Source organism: Amblyomma mixtum, chromosome 3 (assembly GCF_055824585.1).
Source record: "Amblyomma mixtum isolate Tamu chromosome 3, ASM5582458v1, whole genome shotgun sequence".
Lineage (NCBI taxonomy): Eukaryota > Metazoa > Arthropoda > Arachnida > Ixodida > Ixodidae > Amblyomma > Amblyomma mixtum.
Window position 1 is genome coordinate 90,188,079 of NC_143014.1, and position 17,994 is coordinate 90,206,072.

At 44.5% G+C, this 17,994-nt stretch overlaps 1 protein-coding gene across 1 annotated transcript in view; it reads left to right on the forward strand.

The window, feature by feature from the left end:
- Window positions 1-605: 605 nt before the first annotated feature.
- The window catches only part of Oamb (Octopamine receptor in mushroom bodies), a 510,270-nt gene continuing 492,881 nt past the window's right edge, over window positions 606-17,994 (forward strand). Inside the window, exon 1 of the mRNA XM_089580076.1 lies at window positions 606-627. The gene's annotated coding sequence lies outside the window, so the exon portion shown is untranslated. The remainder of the gene's footprint in view (window positions 628-17,994) is intronic.

Below are 17,994 nucleotides of genomic sequence, written 5' to 3' on the forward strand. Positions count from 1 at the left end.
CATCTCGACGGCTTCATTTTCTCCTCACCTCCTCTTCCCAGGGTAGACAGCAGCGACAGTGATTTTTCAGCGAACTATGCGAATAGTGAGCTAGCAGACGTGAAGGCCTGCGTGCCAAGAACATGACGGGGCAAAATGCGGCCTCACTACTCTGCGACTACGGGTGGCGACATATCCTACGCCTCCGTGCTCCCTATTATGCATGCAAATCACAAGAACACGACCTCCACGAGGCCTGGTGCACGTGAAAATAAATAATCTCGTAGTGAGACGCACTCAGTTGATGGAAGGCCGCTCTGTCGTTCACGGGATGTTCGTTCAAGGACGCACTGGAGACGCCCTCTGGAGAAACCGCGAACGCCCGAGCCCATCTTGGTTTCGGCGCAGTGGTGGCAGATCCGTTAAAGCGGGTAACTGTCGGAGGCACAAATTTGTAGGATGTTCGTAGACTGCTTAGCTCGATAAACAAGTGTGTAAGTTTCTTTTTGACGGGAAGGGTGCGAACATGTATGTACTTTTTTTTTGCGTAAATCTTGAAATACTGTGTTTTTTCTGGACTTCCGTGTAGCCAGTGGACAGATATCTCCAACATGAACGGAACCATCCGGACACTGACTTCTGTATCAAGTGAGTTGAAAATCGTTTATCTTTTTAGAAATCCACACTTTTTTGGCTAGGTGGGTGGATGGATCGATGGATAGATGTGTATTGGCGTCCCCCCCCCCCCCCCCCCTAAACGGTGCGGCGGTATGTGCCACCTTTCCTAGCAAAACAAAGTGCTTAATTATTTTATCTGATTTGTACTCCTGCCTCTCCCTTTTTACGTTGAATCTCATTCTGTTTGGTATGTTTTCCCGTTAAAGGCTATTTTTCATGTTCAAAGCTACATTTGATTTCTACAACGTTTCGCGCAATTTCACCATTTTGCTCCTACGCCACCAATGCTCTAACCTTCTCTTTCTCGTCTCTGCAGCTGATGTTTAAATTTTGCTTTTACTATCGCTGAAACCCAAAGCTACTGGAAGTGTTACTATGGCGTCTTTGATGTCTGTGTATAAAGCTTTACCGTTCGCCAGAACATGTTTAATGTTCTCTACACTGCTCCCAAATGCTACACAATATCATATCCCTGTTCGTACTTGCTTCTATATTGCTTGGTTCTAATAGAAGAAGAAGATTTAGCCGGGCCGGCTGGTGCATGTTTGTGGAAACGACTGAACAGCGCCAACAGACGGTACGCAAAAGAAGAACACAGACACATGCGCATGTGCCTCTGTTCTTTGCCTCCGTCCCGGCTGTTAGCATTCTTCAGTTGTTATCGTCTAATAAAATCTGAACTAGCCTCAAAAAGAAGGGTAATGTCTCTTACATTATCATACAGCGCTTTCTTTCTGATTTCGCTCCAATCAGCTCGATTCACACCCTGATTCTTTTGTTCAAATTTCCTGCCTCCACATAACCGTCTTGGTTTTGCGGACTTTCTTTTCGGTGCTCTTGATAGCTTCATTTTCTCTGTTATTGCTTCCGTTGTCTGTCGTAAGCTTCCTAGACCTTTTCCTGCCTTCCTAGACCCCCCCCCCCCCCCCCCATGTATGAATCTATGCAGGAGTACTTGCGCGGGAAGGATCTATATTGTTATCGCATTGTACTCTTAAGAGGAGGTTAAGCGTCGTCCAAGTTTTTTCAAGACACAATACGAATCCAATGTTTCCTGCTTCTATCCCACAGATTTCTAACAGGAGTTATAGCTCGTTTTGGCTATCTGCAAACAATATCACATCATCTGCGACACTTAACCTGGAGGACAATGGGGCTATTGTTAGTCTTTGTCGAATATGCGCTAAATTAAACCCACCTCTGCTCTCCTCTAGCATGCGTTCCATCCTTGCTATGTAAATAACGAACAATTGCCACATGGGGGAACCCTTGCCCTAAACCTCTTTATATGTTCACCTTCTCCGTACTACGATACATGTCCGGTAAGTAAGACTACAAAAGCCAGCACGGCTGTGGAAATTTTTTCCTGCAGAAAAGTAACTCAGAGGTAACCATTTTACCTTTCTCTATTTTTCCACATATTTGTCGCTGTTATGCAGACAATGGTTTAGTTTGGGAGTCAGCTTTTGATTGCCGTGGTGATAGAAGTCTGCCGCCTACCATGTAAATTACGCCATGATTCTTTATGTAAGCTTTATTTCAGCGAATGGTTTTCCAGCTCGATGCTTCATCCGATAAACAAACGAGTGAAAATAACTAGGCACCAGGTTCAGCCTATGCGCGGAAGGGTCCAAAATATTCACGTTAAATCTTGTCGGAAGCGAGGCAGCGGCGTGCGCCGTATGGATCCGACGCTGTCATGAAGCAGGCGTACGCCACTCGTCAGCAGTCCTTTTTACTTTAAATTCACGTTTACTTTAAATTCATGGCCGTAATTATTCCAAGTTTTCCCAAATTGCGACAGAGTTAATTATTGTGCCTGGAGGCATGGATTTCTAGTTCATGAAGTATGCCTCATCGTCATTCGCCTATTCGACCGATTTCCACCTTAGATTTTGCAAACACCATCAGTGAGAACAGATGGGTTCCCGCTAGCTTTTTCGTCATGAACACCGGATCTGCCTGAAGAGAATTCACGGCGCAAATTCACCACGTTTTCTCGTTACTAAGCGTCATCATAAAGAGTACAGTTTATACTGTGAAACTCCGCTGGTGGTCCGCTTCTTTGGTGCATAAAGAGAGCTATCACAGTCGGCACCTCACATCTGGCGGGAGTCTGCATCAGATCAGAAATTTGTAAAGTTTGCTACTCAACTATGCTCCGGTGCAGCACTGTAAACCGGAGGGGAGAGGAAAGCTGCAGGTTCAATGTAAATGTCAGTGGTGCCACCTCTCCACAAGCTTTGTAACTCACAGGATATTGCGCTGTGTACTCTTACTTTCGGACACGCTTCATATTTAGCCCTTGCCAGTTTATCTGCACTCTGATATCCTTGCTTACCGCCCTTATATGTGCCATTGCGTCAGCATCTAGCCTTGCTTCCGCTAGGAATTTCCACCGTAATTCCTACCTTACATTTTCATGTGCACCTTTTATGTCTAGAAAAGCCAACCATAGCGGCCTGTTCCGCATCAGAGCTATTTCATTACATTTTGCTACTACAAACAGATTGTCCTCCAAGAGTTTTTCTTACCTAGATCCATTATCCAGTTCCCCCAGTATACCATTTTTCTCCATCCATACTTGCAGCTTTGTTTAGTAGTCTGCACCGCAAGCGTGTACAGGCGCGGACAAAAGTAAACGGAGCACGCAACTGTCTTCGATTATTTTTCACGCATCACCTAATTCAAATTTCCAGCAGTGGTGCACGCATGCTGGTAGAGGAGGTTGGTGGGCTTTCTTGTAGACAAACAACGCTTCTTCATTACCAATGGAGAAAGCATGATTGCGCTTCGAACGCAATAGCGTGCTCTGTTTACTTATGGCCGCGCCTGTATATGGCCGGTGTTATAATGATTGGTCTGTGTGAGTCAATCCTGGTTATCTCTTCTTTCATTTTGTAAATTAAACGTAGTCTGCTGCGCAACCTATTTTCTGGTACCTGTACTCTGAAAGACTTGTTTTAGAGCTTTGAACAATGCCTCTTTACTTTGTAGCCCCAGCTCAGTAGTCAACCTTATCGCAATTGCATCAGGAATGATTGCTGTATTCTTGGGAATTCTTTCCGACGAGCTCCTCCAGTTCAGGCTCCCCAGATTTAATTTTTCGTCTGCCATCTTGAGCTTCGCAGCGTCTGCTGGCTTGGAAAGCGTACCCCTCCATTTTCTTTCAATTTATCGCGAATTACCACATCGATGTAGTACAAAGTCGCGCTCCCTTTTATGTTGTTGCGTTCGCCGTCTTGCAAAAATTGATGCAAGCTTTCGGTCTCCCTACCTAAACGATTCATATGATTTCAAAATTTCCTGGGACCGTTCGTTTTTTTTTTTTTCTCTCGCCTCTCTCATATAACGAGCGGTTTCCGCTTTAATTTGCACATGAACGAGTCCATGAACATAAAACCTGCGTTGTCGTTACATTTCCCGTTTCCCGTTCCCGTTTCCATTTCCTGTTCAATTGTTTGAGCAGATTTACCACATGGTGCACATGTGTCATCTTCTTGTATAAATTTATTTTTGTAGCCTCGCGTTCTGAGACACCGTGATCTAATTTGAAAGAATAGGGCGTTGCCTCTTGAGTTAGTATGCAAGAATTGATCCTTGATTTGACTTTTCTAATTTCTGTATAGATGTGCAGTCTGCTTCTTTTCCATTGAAAAAATCCAGTTCTTGTTTTTACTTTCCGTTTAAACCTCTTCATTTATCCGTCTTTGTGCCCTGCATACTTACTGGTTGGTTCCTTAGTTACTTTCCGCCACTCTGAGTCAACGCTATTTCTGTATAACTATTTAAACACCTTCGCTGCCCTCCTGTTATCATCCGGTTTCCTCCGGCGTTCTTCCCATATTTTACTCTGAGCCTCCCGTGATCCGAACGATGCACAGCCCATGACCCCCGCACTGCCTGATTCATGGTTTTGCCGTGAGCACCTAGCGCAAATCTTCCAACCACTTTCCGATTTATTTCTATTCCCGACTGAACTTTTGACCCTATGCACAAAACGGCATTCAAAAAGTAAGCCCTGGTACCATTAGCTCTTTCCAAATACCTCTCAGTACGTCATACATGTTGTACACCTATAACGCCCTAGGCTTCATTATGGCGGCATTTCTTCGCCCTTTAGCACTAGCAGTCTGTTCGTGCCTTTGCATGTTTATATGTCCTTCATTTACCGATACCCCGACATATTTGTACTCATACTCAACAATTTTGGACAAAAACATTTTTGAGCAGGAAACCGTTTATGAGCGCAATTTTTTCATGTATTGGAAGATTTCACTACAACAATCAATATATGCGCAGATAACCCGACGGCAGTCTTGAATTTTTTTCTTCTATCCACGTTTTTGCTATCGTTGAAAGTACCTTACAAACTCCCAATTTTCAAAATTTTTGCCCGAGAATGTTGGACATGCTGTCATTTTGGGTATCTCGTGGCCTGGCACGTGACCAGCTGAATTGTTAAAAATCATCAAACCTGACTTTGTTGCAGTAGAAGTGAAGCCTAGAGCTTCTCCTAGAGAAGACAGCCAGAATACAGAAGGCGTGCCAATCTGTGATTATCATGCTCATGTCTGCTTTTGCCATTTCTCCATGGTTATGGAATTAGGGCCGTGTCGCATGGCATGACCTAGATTTTGTGTGGTCACGAGTGAAGATAGGCAGTACGACGGAGCCGTGCATGCGCACACTAAACAAATCGGCGCAGTACATCAGCCTCCCGTGCAGTCGGGAAAAATCTTGAGTACGACAAAAATGAACGACTCAGCCGCCAATAAAACTAATAAACCACAGGACGTACTGAGTACAATAAATTACCAAAGACCTTCTCGCGTATTTCTCTAAGCCTTCACTTGCAACACGCCGTAGTACAGTCACACTGCATTACCCATGAGCTCTTCGACCGCGATCGGCGCATACGTTCGCGTCGTTACCGATCGAAAGGGTATACGCGATCGGGTGACACTTAACTCAATCCTCGACAATTAAGTTGTCGGCGCTAGCGGAGGGCAGCCATTCAAGAGAGGGCAGCACCAGCCATTTGCTCCTGCTAGAGCAGCAGGTCGCAAACTGGAAGCAACAACCAAGAAGCGAAAGAAGCTCGAATCTGCGGCTTGGCGGCGAGCGCACCCTCCGTTGGCGCCAGAGAAAGAAAGAGCGCGCGCTGCGGCAGAGAGCACGCGCGACACGCGAGCGTAACGGGACCGACTGCTCGAAAGTGTGTAGCAGCGCTGGCTAATGAAACGGATAATTAGCGCCCACTTGATATGCGACGGCAAAAGAGGGGGGAGGGGGGAGACGCCAGGAAAGGCAATCGACGCCTCGTTGGCCTGCCACCGAAAGAAGGGCTCTGAACGCGCTTCGAAGCGAGATGCTAGCGCGCACCACTGTTCACTGCAGAAGGGCCGCGGCCTGCCTACGCTTCGGGTTGGCGTGCGTTGTTAGCGGGGTTGGCAGGTTGCCCCACTTAGCTGTGTGACACCATTGGATGAATGTAACACGTTGCAGGTGCGCCTGCATTGAAGGTAGACCCGGTGCAAAGTAAGTTGTTCCTTGTCTGCGGCAGCTGTATAGAACGTCCGAATTATTGCGTACGCGCCAGACAGGAAAATTGGCGAGCGGGACTAATACTTGTGAACCAACAATAGCTGCCAAATCGTGTAAATTCAGTGACTATACTTGTGCGCCAACAGCCCCAAAATTCTGTGAATTCACTTCCAACGCTCTAGTGTGAAAGCCGGCAGAAGGGATTAGTGTTTGCACATTGCGCGTTGTCTCGGGCGCCCTAGGAGGAGTGGAATGCAAAAAAAAAAAACAGAATGGAGAGTTTGGTTTCCCGTCATAAGCAAGGCAAGAAGAAAGAACCAGGACAAAGACAAAGTGGAATACATGTTCGCGTGATAAGTTGTCAATGGAAAGTTCTTATAGACTTCATGCTTTTCGCGTCTGTTCACCGCTTGGCGGTGAAGATCGTGTGTGCAGCCATCCCTAAATTGCAGCCGCGAAGAAGTAAGGAGCATTCCAGAGTTGAGATCTCCATCTCTCACTGTTTTGCACCTGGGGACATTTCGCAACAGCTGACCGTATGTGCCATCATAGGTGCTCGCCTGTTCCATGGGCTCATCACGGCTGCTATGAGGGAAAACACAGCAACCTCCTTGCTTGAGTGCGACGAGTGGGAGTTGACTGAACGACTGCGAATTGCACTGCTTCGATCACGAGCAAGTAGATGCAAGACGCCCGGGCATGCTACGCACTGACGTCGCGTGCGCGCTGCCGAAACAAGGATGGCTGTTGCAAGAGCTCGGTGGAAGTCGTCGACCGCTCGATCACGCTGAACCGTCGAATACTAAAGGTTTGCGTCAGGGTCTGCTTGCTTTAGGTGCAAATAAAACAGCTAAGCTTACGCCAACCTTCTCCGCGCAAGCCGGAGCATGGCGTATGCAAACGCCTAAAGCCTTGCAAAGCCGCGTGGAGTTTCCCAACAAGCAGGTGGCATTCACGATGGAACCTGCACAGTGTGTCCTTGCTGCCACGTAACTTTGGTACAGGATTAAAATAAACCGCTATGCGTGCTTGCCCCGAGGAGCAGAATGTTTTTTTTTTTTTATGATAAGATGCGAACACGTGCACCCTAGCTGTGGCTTAGTTTCTAAGGCAGTGCTTTTAACTCGACGAGCCGAGTCAGGAGTGAATGGGAAATATACGAGAGGACTGGGGCATACATAACTGATAAGATGGCATATCGACAACCAGGAGGATATCTGAAGATGAATGACAGCCCGGAAAGGTGAAAGTAATGAGCAAGTCACTACCCTTCTTGCGCCTCTCAAAAAAGCGGGAAGTGTAGCTTTTACTCCATGCTGTCCCTATATCGATGAAGAGAGGATCCTACTCAAAAGTGTGCCAGAAATTCTGCACGCGAAAAGAAAAAGTGGTACGCAGATATTCGTAGTCGTTCGCCTAATGTGAACATCCTTGGCCCGTAGCTCATTGCCCCTTCAGGACAGTCTTTGCACAGTATCAATTCTTCCCAAAGCGAAGTCTACAGAGCGGGGCTTCTACAGCGTAAAGTAACCGCGCATATATGGGTCGTAAAGTTTTGAGCTGTCTTAGTAAAGTTCAAAACATGGCGGCTCACTCCGCTCGATGCTCAACTGCATGTGTTCTTTTTACGTGAAGCCGCCAAAAATAGCTGCAGTACATATTCTGAGAACTTATCAGACGTTCGTCCTTTTCTCTGTCGTCGCAGAAACAGCCTTGGTCAAAAGTTTTCAGGCCACAGTGTTTCCTTTTCATTTTGGTGAGCACCTGTTGGATTTCCTGTATTAAGTCACCTGTGGCACATCTACAGTTGTAATGGTCTTGAAAGCTGGAGAGAACCCTTGTTCCTTGCGGTCCTTAGGGGTGCGTTCAGTGCTTCACAATTGGCCTGACAAGCGAACCACGAGACTCGGCGACTATTTATAGACGCAACACGTATACTCAAAGACGGCAAGATAGAAGGCGCTCGAAACGAAGGTATAACTGTCCAGGCCAGCTTCTATTTCTATTTCATATATTGTTAAATTTGCTCGAACATTCCGTTTGACATGGGCGCAAGGCGCCAAACATTCTATTTGATTGATTTATTTCTACAAACAAAGAGGTACAAGGTTGTGGTGGAAAAGAAGGGGAACAATCTCAAAGAAGGCAGCTTGACTGGCCCCGAGTTTCGTTTACAACGGCAGCAGCAGGGCAGTAGAGAAATTTGTTAAACAAAAATGAACCAAGAACGAAACACCAAAGGCAAATTCATATAACAATTTTGAAATGTGCAGGAATGCATGAAAAAAAGGTACGAAAGGAAAGGAAAAAAAAGTACAGGAACAAATGTACACAGTTATGAACGCAAAAAAAAAAAACTTCATGAAGATTTCTTGCGGAACAAGAGAGCACATCGATATTGCAACTGGAAAGATAATTCAGTAAGCTCCGTTAGCAAGACAGCCGGGGGCATAACATTTGCTGACCATAATTAATACGCAGGTGAGTAACACGCCAAGTTTCGGGAGTTCGAGTTGTGTAGGGGGCTGTGCGTTTTGTGAGATTAGCAATAGAGCTGAGAACGCGAACACTTTTTTCATGTATTCTGTAAGTTGACAATAAGTAGTTTCTTCCTTTCTTTCGTTCCTTCGTTCTTTCTTTCTTTCTTTCTTTCTTTCTTTCTTTCTTTCTTTCCTTCGTTCTTTCTTTCCTTCGTTCTTTCTTTCTTTCTTTCTTTCTTTCTTCCTTTCTTCCTTTCTTTCTTTCGTTCTTTCTTTCTTCCTTTCTTTCCTTCCTTCCTTCTTTCTTTCTTTATTTCTTTCTTTCCTTCTTCCTTTCTTTCTTTCTTTCTTTCTTCCTTTCTTTCTTTCTTTCTTTCTTTCTTTCTTTCTCTCTTTCTTTCTTTCTCTCTTTCTTTCTTTCTTTCTTCCTTTCTTTCGTTCTTTCTTTCTTTCCTTCTTTCTCTCTTTCTTTCTTTCTCTCTCTCTCTTTCTTTCTTACTTTCTTTCCTTTCTTTCTTTCTTTCTCTCTTTCTTTCTCTCTTTCTTTCTCTCTCTCTCTCTCTCTCTTTCTTTCTTTCCTTCCTTCTTTCTTCCTTTCCTTCTTTCTTTCTTTCTTCCTTCTTTCTTTCCTTCCTTCTTTCTTCCTTTCTTCCTTTCTTTCTTCCTTTCTTTCCTTCTTTCTTTCTTTCCTTCTTTCTTTCTTCCTTTCTCTCTTTCTTCTTTTCTTTCTTTCCTTCTTTCTTTCATTCTCTTTTTCGCCAGTCGTCGCACCAACTAAACCTGTATTTTAGTACTACCTTAATTTCTCGTCGCCTGTTTCAACAACAATCGCTGCATAAGATTCTTCACGCCTCTAGAGCTTGCAGGATATAAGCGTCACCTCCGATCGTTGCAACTGCGAGGCTGAGATATCGTAAAGCCATTTTTAACCAGGCAAGCATTGGCAGGTGCAGTATTTCTGCCAACGAGATGTACAGAATTTTGTACGCTTCCTTGCAATGCGAATGCCTTAGAATTACAAATCTAGATAAGTGCGTCGGAGGCTTTGACGCAATGGCAGAAGAATGCGCACTGCAGAAACGAGTGTTGAAAGTGCGCTTAACCATTGTCGTCCTGAGAAATCGCATTTGCAGAGATCTTAGCGAAGGCGCAGGCAGGGTACATCCGTCCAAACTGTGTGCTGCCTAACTTAATATTCTCCATGCACGATAATAGCAGCGAAAGCCTTTTTTTTTTGTTGCCAGATCTGGATGTTCGAGCACGGAAGCTCTGGTTCAGTTCTTTCTCTGAAGTAATGAACGAAAGCGTTACTTCTTTCATATGCAAGGCTTCATCTGCATCTCAACTCCTTACCAGAGACGAGCTTGGTTGCTCCAATGCTTCTATTATACGTTGCCGTATAATAAAACTACATCCTTGAAAAGCAATGAAATCTGGAAATCTGGCCGAAAATAATTTCGACGCTGATAGCGCGCAACTACATATGGCGGCCCGTGGTGGTAGCAATTGCCGCGTGGATGAGCCTGTCCAAAAAAAAAAAAAACGGGCTGAAAACGAAGGTGTATCAGTGTATCCTCAGATTAAGAAAGAGAGAACAATCTCTCTTCAGATAGTGAGATTGATGTCACTGAGCTGTTGCGCGTCAGTTCGGAGTCGACGGATTCTCATGACGACGACCTTTCGGCGTGCTGGCTGTGGTTGAGGGTGAACGTCGACAATCCCACGCCTTCGCCTGCAGGCTTTCCATTTAAAGGCGGGAAGAAACGGATCGGAACGCGGTGGATATTTTGATTGCTGATTCAGCCTCGCCACCAAAATAAACAAGGAAGGTTGTCCAACAATTTCGCAACACGTCTCACAAGGCGCCACGTTCCGCGGTACCCTACCAGACCGGCTCTTTCACAAGACATATTAGATCCAAACACTTTTCTTGACAATAACGATGTGTGGAAGTGATCTTTCCGGCGCATACTACAGGTAAAATCGAAACTCCTGAAAAATGCCCAGTCAAGCTGAACTGCCGCAGAAGTTTTGCAGTGAAGGCGAGCTTTTACTTGCCTTTTTGTGTAACTTATTTTAAATGTTTTATGCGCATAAGAAGTTCAATATTTAGATAATTGTGCCCTCTAACTTCTTTATAGGACGCAATAGATATATTAAAAAGTGGTATTTTTATTCACTTTTGAAAACACTGTTTGCGCACTGGAGGGCTAAGCCGCCTTTTTTCACAACTGTGCACATTGCAACCTCACATATTTTGCTGCGAATGTGCTCTTGCTTGCAGTAATTCCCTCGTTTCAGGTGAATTTAGCAGTATTCACCGCCGAAATAGGTCTTTTCGCATCAATTAGTGAACGCAGCAGAAATATTTCCCATAACAGTGTGCTTGATAGCACGTCTCGTGCCGTTTTCTTGCTGTTGGATCCTGCCAAGAGTACAAATTTCAGTTTTTTCCTCAATTTCTTGCCTGATGTGCATCTTGGAAACAAAATGAATGTACGATCCCAGCGTGTAAATTTCATTATTACTGGTGTTTGAATATTACAGTTGCTAATTATCTTTACGGTTTGTAAAGGATTTTGTATGTGCGTGCAGAAGATTAACCATTGATGTCTTCCGTTCGAGAACTAATGAATTGGCTTTCTTGATGCCGGGATATGCTATTTAGGCTGAAAAATATCTGTTTCGAGTCGAAAGGATAAATGGCGCAAGAAAGGTTAAGCGCACAAATGGTTCGAAAACGCTGCGAGCGGCCACTTCGTAAGCACATAAAAATCAATCAAGGAAAACCCGCATATATATGTGTGTGTAAAAGAAGCCAACAAGAAGGTTTTTTTTTAATATTTATTTACTTTGTGGGGTTGATCAATGCAAGTTAATTGCGCAACACAAAATAATATATATATATATATATATATATATATATATATATATATATATATATATATACAGCAATCTCGCGCTCCTCAGTGGGCCAGGGGAACATGCAGAATAAAGGTCACAACTAAGCGACACTCGCAGTTTATTACCGAACATTTTCTGTCGCTGAAAACTGTTGGTTAATAAACTGTGATAGCTGTCTCTCTCTATATATACAAAAAATGATAACAACCTTACAGGAAATTCGTTATTAATTTCCTTTCGTAGCGAAAACAATGTAAGGGATTATATTTGGTATTTATTGTTCTCTGGCTAGTTGAAGGATATTTTTTTTATTAACATGGCTGTCGTGTGCAGATGTTTTATCCTAAATGCTCCTGATAATGAATATTTACAGTTTGCCCCTTTATTTTAGCATAAATATAGCTTAACAGTGAAAGTCCGTAGTGGAGACAGGGGCGAAATGAGACACAGATTTGCGAGTTGTAGCCTTCTTTTTATTATCGACAGTTATCAAAGAATAAGTTGACTAAAACCTTGTTAGGTAGAAAAATGTTATAGAGAAGGGATGGATAAAACAAAGAAATAGCCATTGTCCTAATAACCTCCCATAGAAGACCATGCATATGATATCTCGTTTTTGCGAAGTGAAATTTTCTTACTACGGGATGCAACGAACCTCAAGAGAACCCCCCCCCCCCCCCCCCCCCCCCCCCGTTCAATCACGTTCCCCGTGGCACTTGCTGTAATATAGTTCGTTCTATGTCCGCCTCTATGGACAAGGGTGGCGTTGGGGAAGTGCCCCAAGGTTAGCTTACATGGAACATAAATACTCCCGAAATAGATTGGACAGCCACGGTCATAGCTCAGTTGGTAAAGCACCATACACCTAATACGGAGGTCATTTGATAGGATTTCACCATGGCCACATGTTGTTATTTTCTTTATACTTTATAACCGGTTACCTCCAAAAATTAGTGCACTACTGCACACTCTAGTATATGTCGTTTAAATGCATAAAATTGCATAAAATTAAATGCATAAATTTGTGCAACAATGAATACGCCCTTTATGGTAAGTTCTTAAAGCTGCGAGTGTACGAGCTTACAAGAGTCCTATGAATGGAGTGTTTATAAAGGCTCGGGCTCTGTGCACTTCCTTCCTTGACTGTCAGAGCCCTCATTAGCGCCGAATTTTTCGTCATTAGGATGCACAGACTAAGAAAGTTCCGAGAAGATCCGAGCTCGCCACCTAGTATCCAACGGTGAGGCCCTCGACATTTTTTAATATAATGTTGCTCTAGCTACAGTCTATTGCTTGTAGCTTAGTAGATGTGACTATTTAACGAATGGTAAAAGTATGTTATGAATTAAGACAAATTGTGAGCTCTCTTCGCAGAGTTTATCCTGCGACGTTCAAAAGCTCTTTAGTAGGCGTATTCCGGATCGTGAATAATGGCGCAGTATTTCGTTTGTTCATATTTGATTTACTTGAGCTTCCCACTCGAAAAGTTTTTTGCAGCAAAATATAGTTTTCTGTACTAAGTAGTTCCTTCCTTGCGGTTCGGTACTTCTCTTCTGAAGATTATTTTACATAGGAGCAAGTGCTATTTTTTTTTCTTGACACGCTAATTCTGCGAGATATAACTCTTACCACTGGGTTTCCAGAACATTTAATAAATTGCTGAAAGAATTTTTCGTGCACAGAGGAGGAAAAATGAAGAACTGTTAGAAAAACCAAGCACATCTCGCATACATCTGCTGGTAAGAGAAAGCAAGGAATGGCTACATGGTACAATCAACGACATGTCACAAACGAGTAGGAAGCAGCTGTGAATTCAAAAGTCACACAGGCACCAAAATCTTAACTAATTAAGCAACTTCTGTTCCTTTTTGTTGTTTAAAGGAAGAAACGGTAGATATTGGCAGTAATATATATAAACCTCTATATCTGCTTTGTTCGCATATATGAACGACCTCAAGGTGCCTGAAATCGAAACGACGAACAAGAATAAACGCTGTAAAATGCACATCATAATAAAAGTTGCTCAATAAAAGGCTGCTTTATTTCAAGAAAACTGGCAACGAGTGGATTTATTTTTTAGCGATTATTTTTTGTTAGAGAGAGGCAGAGTGAAAACTTTATTGTAAATGAGTGGTTGGTGATTATTCTTTGGCCCCAGACCTTCGTAGTAAGAACCTTTGACGACATGTCTGATAACTTGATGCGGCAACATAGTATAGAAACATTGGAATCCCGTAGAAAAATTAGACGGCTCGCTTTTTTGCATAACTGCGTCTCAGGTACGCTGAGGTTAAACATGCGAGACTGTGTTAAGCCACATTGCACCAGGAAAACTCGACACACACACCCTCACTCCTTGGCTCCAATTTTTGCACGAACCAATACCTATAAGCATAGTTTTTTTCCCAGGACTACCAGTGAATGGAATTCACTGCCTTCGCACACTTTCGCAGCCAGTGACTTTGTTAAAGAACTGGAGCGTCAATTCTTGCGCTATTAAATGTACTTCGCTCGTTATAAATTTTTTGTGTGAAATCTGTTTCTGAACAGCTGTATGCTTGTTATATGTGTACTCATGTTTTTGCCGCGGATGCCCCTCCTGCCTGGGCCATGTATATGTATGGTCTGCAGTATCTGCAAATAAATAATAAAAAAACTAGAAAACAATGTCTGTCGCGTATCACATGGACATGTCGCATATCACACTTATCACATGGCCATGCCCCCAAAAATCCCACCATCTAAAGCCACGTAATGCGGCCCTGGAGCTGCGGGAGGTGGAGCTGACCAACGCACGCCCCGACGACCAGGCAGCGCTCCTTCTCATGGCAAGAAGGTCGGCAGATGCCTCGGAGCCCTGGACTTGAGGGCCCACCCATATGCGCTCCAGCCACCATCCTCTTCAGTAAACGTTCACTCACTCACTCACTCACTCCCTCACTCACTCACTCACTCACTCACTCACTCACTCACTCACTCACTCACTCACTCACTCACTCACTCACTCACTCACTCACTCACTCACTCACTCACTCACTCACTCACTCACTACTCACTCACTCACTCACTCACTCACTCACTCACTCACTCACTCACTCACTGATCGTCTGCATCTACGAAGAGCCAAAACGAGAAGCATACGTAGCAATGGTTCTGGTGGCGCCATCGCGCTTACTCTGGGTAAAAATCTTGTCTATCATGGGAAGATAGGTAGTATACCCAGAGGAGGAAGCGAGATGGACCAAAACCATTGCTGCGTGTGGCGCATGTTTTGGTTCTTCGTAGCTGCAGATAATGTGGATTTCTTATAATTTTCATATAGCCAGGCAAGTAATCCACTCAAGCATGATATGGAAACGAAAATGAACGACCAAATGGCACCACACGCGTCAAATTAAAGCATGAATATGCCAGCGGTTTAGCCGAGAGAAGCATTTTGCAAGGTGCAATTAGGAATGCAAAAATCACGCCAGTTAAAGATTTGGCCGCATGTACAGTTAGGCCGGAATGAAACGCGAACAACGCATGTCAAGAAAACAAAATATTTTACCTGCCTACTTTCAGCTGTAGTGTGCAGCTAGCCTGATTAATGTGTCTGGATAAAGGGTCTGCCGAAGGGCATAATCGTAAATAGGTTGTAAAGGAATATTTCGCTGCGAAGTAGAAATGTATGACATATACGTGTTCGCGTTTCATTCCGGCCTGACTGTACATCATGTTTGTTCTGTTTTCTTATTTAAAGTCGAACTCATAAAGTACTGCAACTACTAAGACATGCCCTCACCCACGAACAGGGGATAAGCGCCATTGTATTTCTCCTGTAAAGAAATTAAAATGACTGTAAGGTTTGGCGCGTCATTGTTAATATTTTGTGTGTGGGTGGGTGTGTATGAGCGCACTACAGCGCGCGAGTTGAAGAAGGAACTAGACCGCTCATTTTGTTGTTTATTAATATGGGCCGTTCCCTTTAGCCCGTTTACATTGATCGACGCGAACATCATAGGAGCCGCGCTGCCGAGCGGACCGCTCAACGCGGGGAAGGTGTCCGATGCCTCCAGACGGGCGGCACGCATCCAGCCCTTTTGGGGAAGTATCACATTAAGCTCGGTGGTCTGTTCGCCAAGACATCGTCACAGCGCCTGTCCTGCCCTATTTATGCGTTGCGCTAAAAAGATTTCTGCGTTGAAAACGACAACCGAAGCTCGAATTCGTGGTGCAGCGCTCAAAGAACGCCACAGGTGCATGCGTGCCAACGTGCACATGAGTGGTCAGTAGGGGGAGCTGGTTGTGCGGAAAAAATTCAGGGGGCACTTTGTTGACCTAAAGTGCGGTGAGGCGAAAGCCTCCAGCGCGGTGTTGCTGCTTATGTCACTGTTGTGTGGTTAAGATGTTAAGTACACAATTGTTTGTGAATCTTAAATGCTGGAGACACTGGAGGGCGTTTGGGAGGCATCCGTCTGATTTGACGCCTTTCTGCAAACGCTCTCCAGCGTCCTAGACAAGGAGAACTGGATGTGCGTTGGCAGGTAATAGCGTAGCCATTAGCACGCTCGGCTGCGGAGCGGAAGGATGGTGATTCGAATTCCATCGTGCGCAAATATTTTTTTTTTTGGTCTGACTAGAAAAAGTGTGACACCTCTGCTGATAACCTTCTGCTGACAAACTTCTGTCGACAACGATGAGGCATTAAAGGCTTTCGCCTTAAAATCACGCGCTCTGCGGTTGGTGTTTAATTCCGGCTCGACGGTATACGTCTGTACGCAATGAAAGAAACAAACTATATCATGAGTCACAAAAGTGCACACCTTAGACAAGCGGCTCCTATTGTAATACGGCTCCACTGTTGTGCAGCGTTCGCTCTATGTGGGGAAGAGGGACGGATACATGGTTCTCCTGTTCAAAATGACGTCACACACTGGTCGAAAAAGAAATCGACGATGGCCTTCGGCGGCGTCGCACGCTCGAGTTCCACGAATTGTCGTTGTTTGACACCGTTCTTGCGTTGTGTTTTACAGCGACCCTTTATATCCCTTACAGGAAGGAACCCTCACTCCGCTATCTGGCGTCTAAAAAAGAAACACTGTGAGTGCGTTATGAGCATCCGGAGAGCCAGTTCGACTAAGTTTAGTGTGTTCATAAGAAGAAGCACGAGAATGTGATCGTGAACGAACGTGATGGAGGCTTCAAGACCCGGATGTTCGTGAAGGAGAAGCAGCAAAACGCATTGACCACTGGCCAAAATGTAGGTGAACAAAGTCGAGGTTGTGATCGTGAGCATGCAAGACAACGGCATCAAGACACAGCGGTATAGGCCCGATAAAGCTCACGCTAAAAATCACACCATCGAAAAAAACTGGAAAGGCGCAAGCGATACTCCTGCCGACTCCGAAAACGTGGCAGGCTCTACTGTCTTCATCAGTGCGTCAACGCTTATCCGTTTGGCTCGCTGCTGCTGGAGACAAAGGAGGAAGGGGAGGAGAATACTCGTGGAACAACGGCAGAATCTGCTTCTCTTCATTCGCACGCACGTCTCGTGTGGACGCCACCAACTTGCCCGGAATCCATTTCCGGCACAGCTAGTATGTTGCTAGTCATTTCTTAGCTCAGCAGTGTAAAGCGGTTTTTTATATACTGTTGAATATTTACTCCTGGCTTTAGCACTACGGCACCGCTTTATAACCACACCCAGAAATCCTGGACAAGCACATTCTTTCACATTCTTTTAAGTTGTTTGTACGCGCAATTTTTGCATATCTACAGGTTCCATCATTACAATCAATATATCCGCAGATACCTCCTTGGGACGCTAGTAGTTTTCTGCTATTTATAGTCGAAAGTGCACCCAATCGCTTTTCCGGGCCATTCTCGACTACTTGGTGGGAGCATCGGGCAAACTTTAAAAGCAAGGTTTTGCTGCGCATCGGAGGATTAGAGCATTCCCATCAATACGCTCATAACGGTATCCTACACTATTCCACAGTTGCCTCACGATTAAAACTTGAGACTAAGAAAGCTGGACTTGCTTCCGGATATTGCAGCATTAGGAGCGATATAACAGGCCAGAAAAAAGAAAGTTACCTGGCAAATAATTTTGTTGGGAGGATCAGTGAAGCCGTTCACCAAGGCTCTGCCTCTGTCATTACCGTGTGGCATTCAGCGCGCACTCTCCTATTATGTCCTACGGGCATTCAACAGAAGGCACAGTTATTCCGTAAACGTCCAAGTACGCATTCCATTAGGCTCAAAAATGCGATAATCATGCACTGCGGGCATTGTTTTTATTGAAAATTATAATTATATTAGCGTGGCACTGACATAACAGCACTTTTTATTTATTTAATGACTCTCTTTCTCTGGTACATCTCTCTAATGTGTTTGCGTCCTGTTCACGAAAGGAGGGTTCGCT